This window comes from Pongo abelii, chromosome 19, assembly GCF_028885655.2.
Source record: "Pongo abelii isolate AG06213 chromosome 19, NHGRI_mPonAbe1-v2.0_pri, whole genome shotgun sequence".
In the NCBI taxonomy this organism is placed as follows: domain Eukaryota; kingdom Metazoa; phylum Chordata; class Mammalia; order Primates; family Hominidae; genus Pongo; species Pongo abelii.
In genome coordinates, this window is record NC_072004.2 from 83,505,299 (window position 1) to 83,518,796 (window position 13,498).

General features: G+C 43.1%; 1 pseudogene; it reads right to left on the minus strand.

Annotated features, from left to right (window-relative positions):
• LOC100459296 (leucine-rich repeat-containing protein 37A3-like) overlaps positions 1 to 12,150 on the minus strand; it is a 30,050-nt pseudogene extending 17,900 nt beyond the window's left edge.
• Positions 12,151 to 13,498: the final 1,348 nt, after the last annotated feature.

Consider the following 13,498-nt stretch of genomic DNA (forward strand, 5'->3'; position numbering starts at 1 on the left):
CTGGGAGGCGGAGCTTGCAGTGAGCCAAGATTGCGCCACTGCACTCCAGCTTGGGCGACAGAGCGAGACGCCATCTCAAAAAAACCCAAGCAAACAAACAAAAACACTAAACTGTACACTTATAAAGGGTGAATGTTATATGAAAATTATATCAGTAAACCTGACTTAAGAAAATAATAAAACCTAAAAAACCAACTAAGTAAAAATAAATCTAAGAAAAAAATAACTTAACAGTTTTTCCAATTCAACAGTCATCGTGAGAATGTTCTTAAGTATGGTAAGTGGGACTTGTGTTGTTCCCATGTTTCCGAAGAAGAGAGCCGAAACATTCATGATATGAACCCCAATACCAATTCTGTACTTAAAAAGATATTTCAAGGACATATGACTACTTCAATTTTGGCTTCTCTATAAAACAAGCCAGTTCAACAGTTTATTTGCTGTAAAATTCCAGAGAGCTCTTATTAAAGAAATTTAAGTTGATCTGTGTCATCAAATTAATGATATTTAAGAGTAGAACTTACAGTTTTGTTTTTTTTTTTTTTTACCATTATCTTACTTCTCATTTCATATTGCATTCACCCATCTTGATTATTTACTCTTTTCTTAGTTTTTAGAATAATGAGCACCTATTCCTCTTTGCTTTCTTGGTTAAGTAATATTCCTCCATATGTCTACATGTTCCAAATCTATACAGGTTTTTCAACACTGTTCTTTTCCCCTGCTGGCTGTCTTGACCATTACACATCTTTTCTTAATCCTTTTCTTTGCCAATAACTTTTTTCAATAACTCAGTTAAAATTTATGACTTTTTAGCCTAAATGCAAAATACTTAATCTTTGATGACAAATTTAAAAAGAGCATAAATCATCTCATGACTCATGAGGGTACTATAGTACTTACAGATACAGTAATCCTGGCAGTTCAAAGAGATATGGATCTTCAGCAGCTGTCAGAGGATTGTGATTGAGAATTCTGAAAAAAATGCGATGAAATTAAAATTACCTGCGTTTTCAATGTGTGAAACTGTATCAAAATTTATATTCATTTTTTGGTATGGAACTTTTAGGTCAAAAAAATCATTTTCTGTTTTTACCTAATAAATCACCATTAGAATCTGTAAAGCACTATTTCTTTGGGAACTACCTAGATATCTAGAAGATAGAGGAGAGAAAGAGGGGAAGAAATAGAAAAAAAAACAAAAAGTGGATAGCAAAGAAAAAATATGCCACAGAACTTTTCAGGTCAAAAACCCTAGAAGTGACTATGTCGGTAGGAAGCCCTGACTCTGTAGGAAACACTATTTCTAGTGTCCTCCATAATTCAAGTTGCTTGTTTTTTTGTTTTTTGTTTTTTGTTTTTGAGATGAAGTCTTGCTCTGTCACCCAGCCTAGAGAGCAATGGCTCCATCTTGGCTCACTGCAACCTCCACCTCCTGGGTTCAAGCGATTCTCCTGCCTCAGCCTCCTGAGTAGCTGGGATTACAGGTGTCCGCCACCACGCCCAGCTAACTTTTGTATTTTTAGTGGAGACGGGGTTTCGTCATGTTGGACAGGCTGGTCTCAAACTCCTAACTTCAGGTGATCCATCCCCCTTGACCTACCAAAGTGTTAGGATTACAGGCATGAGCCACTGCACCTGACTGCTTGCCTTTTATCTTCATAAAGTTTTTAAATTTTATGGTTTAATTTGCACAGTTAAGAAAAAAAAATTGGACTAATTCTTTTGCTTTATAGCCAAAGAAAAAGGGATAAATCTAAGAGGAGGAACTGGTCAAAACCATACTCCTATCACATACTCCCACTTGTCGTCTTGTATGACATCACAGCCTTTGTTACACTGCATGTAATCACCTGTCTACTTGTCAGTCTCCTGGGCTATCAGCTCCTTGAGGGCAGAGACCACATCTTATTGTCATTGTCATCCCTGTGACTGGCATCATGTCTGAAATTTACTAGGAATTTAATAAATGTTTATTGAATAAACAAATGACATTTTATTTATATGTCAATAAATGAATACATTAATTTTGATGTGAATTTTTATTCCAAAATACTGGAATCTATTTTCTTTTTAATTCTTTAAAGTGAATGGGAAAAAGAAAAGAAACAGGAAGAAATAAAAGAAAACCACCCTTCAGGTTAACCCAAGAATCACTGTACTTTTGCAGAAATTATAAAAATAATAATTATTACATTGAGTATCTATTGGGCTGCTAGGTATTTGTGATCAGCATTTCACATTTAATCCTCACAATAACTTTATGTGGTAGATATTATTGCCCTATTTTATAAATGAGGAAACTGAGGCACAGAGTGGTAACATAACTTGTCCTAGGTCACCAAGCTATTAAGAAACAAAGCTGTAATCTGAACTCATGTGCTTAATCTGTATGAAGAAGAAAGGTTTACTTTAACCTTATGGTTTTTAAAATTTTTCTTCTTTCTTTCTCTTTCTTTCTTCATTTCTCTTCCTCCCTCCTTCTTTCCCTTCCCTCCCTCCTTGTCCTCCCTCCCTCCCTTCCTCCCTTCCTTCCTTCCTTCTTTTAAGTTAGTTTCCATTTATTGGCTGGGCCTGGTAACTCAGGCCTATAATCCCAGCACTTTGGGAAGCTCAGGTGGGTAGATCATCTGAGGTCAGGAGTTCCAGACCCCATCTCCATCAGAGTCTTGCTCTGTCACCCAGGCTTGAGTGCAATGGCATGACCTTGGCTCACTGCAATTTCCACCTCCTGGGTTCAAGTGATTCTCCTGCCCCAGCCTCCTGAGTAGCTAGGATTACATGTGCCCGCCACCACACCCAGTTAATTTTTGTATTTTTAGTAGAGATGGGGTTTCACCGTGTTGGTCAGGCTGGTCTTGAACTCCTGACTTCAGGTGATCCACCCACCTCAGCCTTCAGAAGTGCTGGAATTACAGGCATGAGCCACTGCTCCTGGCTGCCAGATTCTTATGAGGGACTCCCAGTGTATAAAGTGTTTAGTAAAGGTGGTGAGTTTAAGACACTTGTATTGATGCTACCTAAACCTCTTGGTGGAGGGACCTAATGAGCCTGTTCTCTGGTGTGAGGGCAAACGAAAAACAGACCCTCAGTGTCCCTTCCCTAAGTTAAGCATCAGCAAATTAATGAGGACAGAGAGGAGTATCTGCAGAAACTGCTGCTCTAGTCCAGACACATCCTGAACGCCTCCCTCTACCTCAGAATGAACTGTGTGAAACTAGATTTCTCAACCACAAGAGAAGTGGAAAGTCTTTTCTAAAGTCAGATGTGGAGGAGAATCTTCACCTTGAGTCTAAAGTCCCCTTCAGGCCATTGAGTATACCCACTCTGATTTGCTGGGTATGTTATACAGAGAAATCATAGAATTCTTGCACTTATGGTAGAAGAGTAGTCAGGAAAGTATATGGAATTAAAATAGAGCGATGTATTTTCTTTACAATTTTTTTTTTTTTTTTCACAATTGCTTAACATGAACACCATCTTGGCCAGGCATGGTGGCTCACACCTGTAACCCCAGCACTTTGGGAGGCTGAGATGGGTGGATCACCTGAGGTCACAGGAGTTCGAGACCAGCCTGGAGGGGAGGTTGGAGTGCAGTGGCACAATCTTGGCTCACTGCAACTTCCACCTCCCGGGTTCAAGCCATTCTCGTGCCTCAGCCTCCCGATAGCTGGGATCACAGACGCCCGCCACCACGACCTGCTAATTTTTGTATCTTTAGTAGAGACGAGGTTTCGCCATGTTGGCCAGGTTGGTCTCAAACTCCTGACCTCAAGTGATCCTCCCATCTTGGCCTCCCAAGGTGCTGGGATTACAGGTGTGAGCCACCATGCCCAGCCCTACACTTTGGATTTAACTTTGATTCCTGCTCATACACAGAGTTTCTAGCTGCTCACGCGCGGAGTTTCTAGCTGCTCACGCGCAGAGTTTCTAGCTGCTTAAACGTCTGCAGCACTTACCTGCAAGGAGGGAAGCTTAACACAAAGTCCTCCAGGGAGCAAAAAACTGCACCGCTACGACCAGCTAATTTTTTTGTATTTTTAGTAGGGACAGGGTTTCACTATGTTGGCCAGGCTGGTGTTGAACTCCTGACCTCAGGTGATCCACCCACCTCGGCTCCCAAAGTTCTGGGATTACAGGCCTGAGCCACCCCGCCCAGCAACAAGACTAATTTGGGGGTCACTTGTTTGATACCTTTTCTTGCCCATGCTATAGGTCAGAACTAGGACAAGCAGAGGAGGTCATATATAAGCTATGTAAGTCTCTTGGCCTCTTTGTACCTTAGTTTCCCCATTTGAGAAAAACGAATGGATCTTAAGACATACTTTTCAGAGTTCATAATGGGCTTGTACCCAGCTAACCAATAATTGTATGAGTTTTTATACATAAATAGGTGTTTACACTTATTCATCTTCTATTTCACTTACAACTTGTGTAAAAACTGCATTCCGTGCCAGGCCTGAAATGTTCCAAAGCTCAGTTCTGTTAGTAAATTGCAACCAAGATTTCTACAAAAAAAGACATAAGCCAAAGGAAAAAAAATTATTTCAGAACATTTATCATTTGCCATGAGTCTAATTTGTATAGGATGGAACATAACCTCAATCCTTTCTCTAAGCACTAAAGAAATCTCCCTGTGGAAGATACTGGCTTATGATTTATAATTTAACATTGCACATGTGGTGCATTAGATACAAAACAGTGAATGCTCAGTAAATACCTGTGTTAAGTGATCTTTATTTCTCTAGAACAGGATTTCACAACTTCAGTGCCATCGACATTTTGGACTCTATAATCCTTTGCCGTGGAGGTTTGTCTTATACCTTGGAGGATGTTTAGCAGCATCTCTGGCCTCTGCCCACCAGATGCCAGGAGCACATCCACAGTTTTGTCAACCAAAACTGTCTCTGGACATTACCAAATGTCACCTGAGTACAAAATCACACCAGTTGAGAACCACTGCTCTCTGATGATTCACTATGGTCTGTGTAATAATTCTCACACTAATCTTTGCTAGAGACAAAAACAGTTTGCTATATAATTTTAGTACCTTTCTACTGGTCAAATTTTAATCATATTTCAAAATGGATAGCAAAGAGGTTTATAATTAAGTTTTATAAAAATTCCAAATATAATCAAGTTATATTTGTAACTTACATAAACTGCAAAAATGGTAGGGGTTCAAATGTATGTCTTTCAATAGACTATTTTATTGCAGGATAAATCTCTAGGAAAAGGAAAATATTGCCTTGATAAGTTATTAGATGTCGATTAGTATGAATAATAGTGAAAGTTTAGAATAATATTGAATACACATTTTTCAACTCTAAACGTTTGGACTTGTATTTGAACTTTCCAGAGCCCTAACCCTGCCTGTACCTCTCCTAGAGTCTTACCTTCATAGTTTCAATAAATAAAATATACAACTTAATAGACTTTGGAATTAATTTTTCCTGAGAGCAGTAGACTTGATTAGATGCCCTTCTGTAGTCTCATCAAATCCTAGATTATGAGCTCAAAGTTTTGATCTCTATATATAGTTTCTAATATTAAAACAAATAGCCTCACATTTATACACCTTCCTAGCTTAGGTCTGTTTTCCTAAGCCAGTTCAGGATCAGAAGAGATAAAAGACATCCTTTCACAGCATTTGAAAGGAAGTTACCCCTTTACCTAATACATAACTTTGAACTAATTCAAATCATATCAATATAATTAATTTCTATCATATTAATAGAAATTCATTTTTGGCTTTATATTGCTTTAATATTTCATGAAAGCGATTTCTTCAGTTATACACTGATGGGGCTTGTTGTCCCTCCCTCTTTACCTGGATGGTGTAACGTTGTCTGGCTGGTGTCTCCATCTCTAGTCTCTCCCTTCCTAAACTATCCTGCACACAGTCATCATATAAACTCTCCAGAAGTGGCTTTTTTGAGGGCAATTAAAATTTTATATCTACATAGTCTACATAGTCTTCACCCCAACAATTCCATTTCTAGATATGTATTCCACAGGAATACTTGCCCATATTCACAAAGAAGCATGTACAGGGATTTCATTGCAGCAACGCATGTAACAAGAAAACTAAGCCTAATCTAAACATTCATCAATGGGGGAATTATTAAATAAACTATGGTGCATCCATACCATGGATTATGTAGGAGTTTAAATGAACGGGGTGACCCTCTAAGTACTGGGAAGGAAAGAAATCATGAAGTGAAAGAATATCATATCATATGATAATTGATACACTTATATGATATCATGTAGGTGATACACTTACCAAATGATACATAACCATGAAGTAAAAGAATCAAGTTGCAAGAAGTTACCATTTAGGTAAAGAAAAAAGATTTTAAAAACCACACAACAAATCTATTTTGCCTTATGTAAATATATATGTAGGCAAATGGGAAAAAGTCTGGAAGCATGTATACTAAATGCAGAGCAGCATTACCTCAGGGATGAGGGAGCAGGGCACAAGGAGGGTTTTTGTTATACCTGTTATTGCATTTTTATACATTAAAAATAGAATCATGGGCTGGGGGTGGTGGCTCATGCCTGTAATATGAGCACTTCAGGGGGCCAAGGTGGGAGGATCACTTGAGCTCAGGAGTTCAGGACCAGCCTAAGCGGCATAGGAAGACCCTGTCTCTACAAAAAATACAAAATGAGGTGGGCGTAGTGGCCTGCACCTGTGGTCCCAGCTACTTGGGAGGCTGAGGTGGGAGGATCACTTGTGCCTGGGAGGTGAAGGCTGCAGTGAGCTGTGATTGTGCCACTGCACTCCAGCCTGGGGGACAAAGTAAGACCCTGTCTCTTAAAAAAAAAAAAAAAAAGAGGGGAAAAAAAGAATATAACCACGTATTATTTCTGTGATAAAAAATAAATTTAAATTGCCTCTTATTTTAAAGAGAGCCTACCAAATTTAATTTTAAAATAACCGTAGGATTGCAATCAATAGAGGTTGATTTGGGGTATGGAGGGGAAATATCTTTTCTCAGACGTACCGACCTCAAAATTCTGGACCAAGAAGGATCTTACAATGCAGTTAGTTTTTTGTCATATTTGGAGAGAATATACTCACAGTTTCTTGGTCCAACTGTATGCTTTCCATACATTTCCATCAATGTAGGAAATATAGTTTCCTTGGTAATTTCTGTGAAGAAACACAGTTTATATCCTTGAATAGGTAGGAAAAGAATGAACAGGATAAGTAAAAGAATCATGGCAACCTTGTCGGGGATATTCAGAAACAGAAAATAACACCTGCTTTCTCATTTCCAGAGCTAGTAGCTTCCCAGTGTGCACAATTCATCAAGAAGTAATGCGGGGCCACTGGCACAAATGATGAGGCATCTCCCGGAAGCTTAACTTCCTATCCATCCCATCTCTTGGACAGACAATGCCAGTTAATTACTTTGAATGTAAGGACTTTATCCAAAAGCACTTATGTGTCTGAACTAACTCCTTCTACAAATCAAAAATGGTAAATACTTCAACAGAAAAATGGGCAAAAGCTTATCATTATCAATAAATAAGTAGAAAGAAACCCTATGCCAGGTAACACCAAAGCTTTGCCCTCTGTTGAAACATCCTAGGCTTTTTCTTTCCATTCTTATTACAACTGATCTGATTTAGCCCCTTCACACCTTAGTCCTACATTTTGCTAGACCTTTCTATTTTGTCTCCCTGAAATAAGATTTTCCTTTTGGGCACTCTACATATGGATTCTAAAATAATCCTTTGCATGTTTACACTTGAACATAAAGCAAAAAACAAAATAAAATGAAAGAATCCTTTTGTTTTAATCATTTAATCTCTCTTGCTTGGAAACTTTCAATGGCTTTCCATACCTCATTGTGTAGCTTTCAAACTCCTATAGCTGATAGTCAAGGTTTTACATAATCATATCTTCATTGCTCCCTCACCTAATTCTTTGCAGCCAGATTGGTCTACTAAATTCCAACCATACCTGTAGCCATGCCTTTGCCTAGACTGTACTCCCATTTTTTTTTTCTATTTAACAAATTACAGCTACTCTTTAAGACCTAAGTTTTAGCTTATCCATGTAGCTTTCCCTGATCGCCACACCTCAAGGATCACAGATTCTGGTAAATTATAGCACCAATGGTCTGCATTATCTTTTAGTAATTAATTATATATACCTCCCTTTTTATGCCTATTCTCTTTCTTCCCTCCTATCATTTTCATGTTCTGGAGACAGTAGCATACTTGGCCCTGGGTGTGACACAAAACGAGTGCTACATATAGAAAGCCAGGGACAAAGATGAGTTCTGGACATAACTAAAGGACTAAGTAATCATGGTAACAGTCAACACTCCTACATATGCTAGGCACTGATGAAGTGTTTCATATATTCACTCACCTAAATTTCACAACAATCCTATGAAATGGTAACTAGCATAATCCTCAGTTTAAAGGTGAGGAAATTGAGTCACAGAGCAGAATAACTTGCTCTGGGTCACCAAGCTAATAAATGACAGACCTGGGTTCAAACCCAGGCAGCCTGACTCCAGAATAAACTCTTAACCACTTACAGCATCATCACTGAGATGGGGAGAGGGACAGGCTGCTGTAAAGGGAGTGAAGGGAAAATGGGAGGAGAGCAGCGGTTAAGCAATGATGTGATGGGGCTAAATAAAAATGGATATGAAAATGAGTAAAAGACTGGAATAAAAGTAAAAGACTGGAGAAGGGGCCTAACAGTAAAGGAGAATGAAGAGAAGGGAGAGTTGACAAGCAAAGGTGAAAGCAGAAAGTCAGTTGTCAGTATGGCTTAGGGAGATAAAGAAGGCCCAGGAAGGCCTCCAGGAAAAGGCTGCCATGTCAGGCAGGACACAGAGGACAATTGAGGAAAGGTGATTCTTACAAGATGGTGAAGGTGCCATTGTAGGTGTTGGGCTCTGGCACAGGCACTTGGCGGAACCTCTGCTTTGGACTGAGATCAATACACGACAGCGTCTCATATCTGCAGGTACAGAGCTCACATATGTTGGTGCTTGTGGAGGACTTCTGTTCCTCTGGTGCAGTTAAAGCCTTATTTTGGGCATAACTTTCAGACTGCACCAATGAATCCTGAGTAGGTTCTAGTTCAGTAGGTGGACCTATGACATCAGTCAGGCTTCGATGCAGAGTCTGAACCTGGTCTGGATGAGGAGCTGTAGTCTTCTCCAGGGCTGTAGGATGTCCAGTCTCTGTAGTGGATTCTGGAGTGATGGCAAGCCCCAGGTCTGGAGGCTGAGTTGATGTCTCCTCCGTGGTTGGAGATGGTTTAACCTCTGTAGTAAGTTCTGTAGTTATGGTAAGCTCTAGGTCCAGAGGTTGAACTGTGACTTGAGTCAGGTTTGAATGCTGAGCCTGACCCTTGTCTGAAGGTGGAAGTGTCACCTCAGAGTGTTTTGGAGGAAGAGCTGTAGTCATCGGGGCTGTAGAAGGGTCAAACTCTGTCGTGGATTCTGGAGTGATGGTAAGTCCCAGGTCCAAAGGTTGAACTGTGGCTTGAGTCAGGTGTGAATGCTGAGTCTGAACCTGGTCTGGATGTGGAAGTGTCACCTTAGGGTGCTTTGGCGGAACTATAGTCTTCTTCAGGGGTGTAGGATGTTCAGCCTCCATAGTGGGTTCTGGAGTGATGATAAGTCCCAGGTCCACAGGTTGAACTGTGACACTGGATGATATTTGATGCTGAGCTTGATCCTGACCTGGTGTTGGAATTGTTACCTCTTGATATACTGGAAGTTGGGGTACAACTTTCTTAGGAGGCTGAGTTGGGGTCCCCTGCATGGTTGGAGAAAGTTCAACCTCCGTAGTAGATTCTGGAGTGATGATAAGCCCCAGGTCCACAGGTTGAACTGTGGCTTCAGTCAGGTGTGAATGCTGAATCTGAACCTGGTCTGGATATGGAAGTGTCACCTTAAGGTGCTTTGGAGGAACTATAGCCTTCTTCAGGGCTGTAGAATGTTCAACCTCCATAGTGGGTTCTGGAGTAATGGTAAGTCCCATGTCTAAAGGCTGAACTGTGACACTGGGCAATGTCCAATGTTGAGCTTGATCCTGACCTGATGTTAGAACTGTCACCTCATAATGAGCTGGAGGTTGAGCTGCAACCTCCTTAGGTGGCTCTGGAAGCTGAGCTGGGACCATCTGCTGGCTTGAAGGTTCTACCTCCCTAGGGGGCTCTGGAGCCTGAACTGTGGCATCCTGCTGGGTCGGAGAAGGTTCTGCCTCCATAGGGGGCTCTGGAATCTGAGCTGGAACCTCTTGCTGAGTTAGAGATGGTTCCACCTCCTGAGGGAACTCTGGAGGCAAAGATGGGGCCATCTGCTGGGTCAGAGAGGGTTCTATCACCATAGGGGGCTCTGAAGACTGAGCAGGGACTGCCTGCTGGACTGGAGAGGATTCTACCTCTTTAGGTGGCTCTAAAAGCCGAGTTGGGGCCTGCTATAGGACTGGAGATGGTCTGACCTTCTCAGGTGGCTCTGATGGCTGAGCTGGTATCTCCCGCTGCGGTGGAGGACTGACCTCTTCAGTGGACTTCAGAGGATGACCTGAGGCTTCCTGCTGGGTTGCAGATGGTTCAACCTCCTTAGGGGGCTCTGGTGGCTCAGCTGGGAACTCTTGCTGGACTGGAGAAGGTTCTGCCTCCCTAGGGGGATCTGGTTTCTGAGCTGTGGCCTCTTGCTGGACTGGAGATTCAATCTTTTCAGGAGAATGCAGAGGTGGGGAACGGAGATCAGGTTGGGCTAGAGAAAAGTCAGCCTGCTCAGTGGGAATAGGAGGGTTGTCCTGCTGGGCTGGAGAAGATTCAACCTCCCCAGAAGACTCAGAAGGCTGAGCTGGCTGCTCCTGCTCACTGGGGGAAAGTTCAGGCTCTATAGGAGGACCTGGAGGCTCAGTTGGGGCCTCATCTTGGATTGCAGAAGGTTCCATCTCTTCTAGAGGCTGAGCTGGGCTCTCTTGCTGGGTCTGAGAAGACTCAACCTCCCTAGAAGACTCAGAAGGCTGAGCTGGCTGCTCCTGCTCACTGGGGGAAAGTTCAATCTCCATAGGAGGAATGGGAGGCACAGTTGGGGCCTCCTGTTGGGTTGCAGAAGGTTCCACCTCCTCTGGAGGCTGAATTGGGGTCTCCTGCTGGGCTTGGGAAGATTCTGTCTCATTGGTAGGCTCTGAAGTTATGGTAACCTCCACATCTGCAGGTTTAACTGTAATGCTGGCCAAGTTATAATGAGCTTGATCCTCACCTGGAGGTTGAACTGTCACCTCATGATTCGGTGGAGTTTGAGCTAGACTCTCCATAGAGGACTCTGGAGGCAGCCCTAGAAGCTCATCGGAGTTCATCGGAGTTCACCGGAGTTCTGGAGGCAGGCTGCTGGGATATAATATATCCATACTTGAATATTCATCCTGCAAAGCTTGTTTCTGACACCGAGGTTTGGATAATTGGTTAGCAAGGCTCCGGTGCCGAGCTAGATCTTTCTTCAGCTTCTTGGGCAAAACAATAAATTTGGTTGGTTTTTGAAACCTTACTGGCTAGTGGAACAAGTATTTCATCTGCCTGATGATCTGCAGCCCGATCTAGATCTGCAGCTTGAACCTTACTTTTGAGGCGAGGAAGCTGAACTAGGGTCTAGTTCTCATCCCAGTCCAGCATCGGAACCACCTCTGGGTGCCTTTTTTTTGGAGTCAGCTTGTTATTTAGATCCTGGTGTGCAGCCGAGAACTGTTCTGGCCCTGGGGGCAGCTTTCCAGCTGAATCCGTGTCCAGGAACAGAACCAAATTTTCCGTCGATTCCTGGGGCAGGGCTGACATCTGGGAGGAAGCAGAGGACGCCAGGTAATCAAAGCCCTCCAGGTCGGCAGGGGGAGTAGACGCATGGGGAGATTCCCATGGGAGATGGGAGGAGCGGGAAGACTAGGGTTCAGTCGGCCCCAGGGGGTTAGAAGTCAGCTGGAGCGGGTCTTTGACCCACTCAAGAGGCTGAGCCTCCTGGACTAGTAGCCACAATAGTTGCCATGTGAGGGGGGGCCGTGGGCCCCAGAGACACAGCTGGGACATGACACGCGCTGGCGCCGCGCGGTGAGCGGGAGCCATTCTAACAGCCTAGAGAGGCTCGCACCCGCGATAAGCGTGCGCCCCGCCCAGTCTTTATGACATCTTTATGCCACCTTTATTAGGCTTGGGTCCAGATCTGCTCCAAGTCACCATGGCAATCTTATGTCACAATCCCGCCCAAGCTCCCCTTTCCCCCCTCCCCTCCCCTCCCCTTAGTGAGGTAGGATTTGGGCCGCAGACCCCGGTGGTCCCAAGACTCCAGCGGCCTGTTGTGGTGGAGTGGGGTGGGGGCGTGGCAGAGCTTCCCAAGGAAGTCAGGGACCCTGCCTCAGGATATTCAGAAGCTCTAGTCCAGTTCTGGCAGCCTGAACTCTTCCTCCTCCAAGGTGAAATCCAAGAATATGCTCCTTTCCAAGGACAGCAACTGACCTGCAAAATGGGCACCAGTTAGGGTGGCAGGGAGGACGCACATTACAGTCATTTATTCCAAAATTTGTCATTTTCTCCAAACTTTCGGTATCTTTTGTTGCATGTTTGATAATTCATCACCCTATTAGGTAGGGGCTGCCAGGGAGTAAGCCAGGACTCCAAATTTTCTGTAGGAGGGGTGTTGGGGGTGGGCAGTTCAGTCTGGGAGAGTGAAGAATCCTTTGCACTAGCCTGGGAGGAGGCTGAACTGTCATCCTGCCTTGACTTAACACGGCTGTTACCCTAGAAGTTACAGCGCCACCCTTCAGAGATCTACCCTGTGTGTACACATGGAGAAGAGGCTTAGGTTGTTAAAGTCAGCATGTTAAATAATTTCCTGAAATGCGACTATAACTAGAACCCAGCTGACTTCCCCCACAGCCATTGTTACCTATTGTATTACTGTCTGGCACAATTACCAGCATGTAAACTCCAAGAAGTTTCTTCATCTTATTCCAGTGCCTAGCATAGGTATAGGGTGCACAGTGATGGTTTTAAAATTGAAAGGGGGCCGGGTGCAGTGGCTCACACCCATAATCCCAGAACTTTGGGAGGCTGAGGTGGGCAGATCACTGAGGTCAGAAGTTCGAGACCAGCCTGACCAATGTGGTGAAACTCTGTCTCTACTAAAAATACAGAATTAGCCGGGCGTGGTGGCACATGCCTGTAATCCCAGCTACTTGGGAGGCTGAAGCAGGAGAATTGCTTGAACCTGGGAGTCGGAGGTTGCAGTGAGCCAAGATCGCAACATTGCACTCCAGCCTGGGCAACAAGAGTGAAACTCTGCCTCAATAAAATAAAATAAAATAAAATTGAAGGAATTGCAAGATTTGCCTCATTTAGGGATAGATCTATTGTTATAATCAGATTTCTGAAATCAGTGCTGACTTCCTCTCACATTTCACAGGAAGCTAGACTTCTTAAAGCTTGAAGTTTTCTTGGTGGATTTTATTT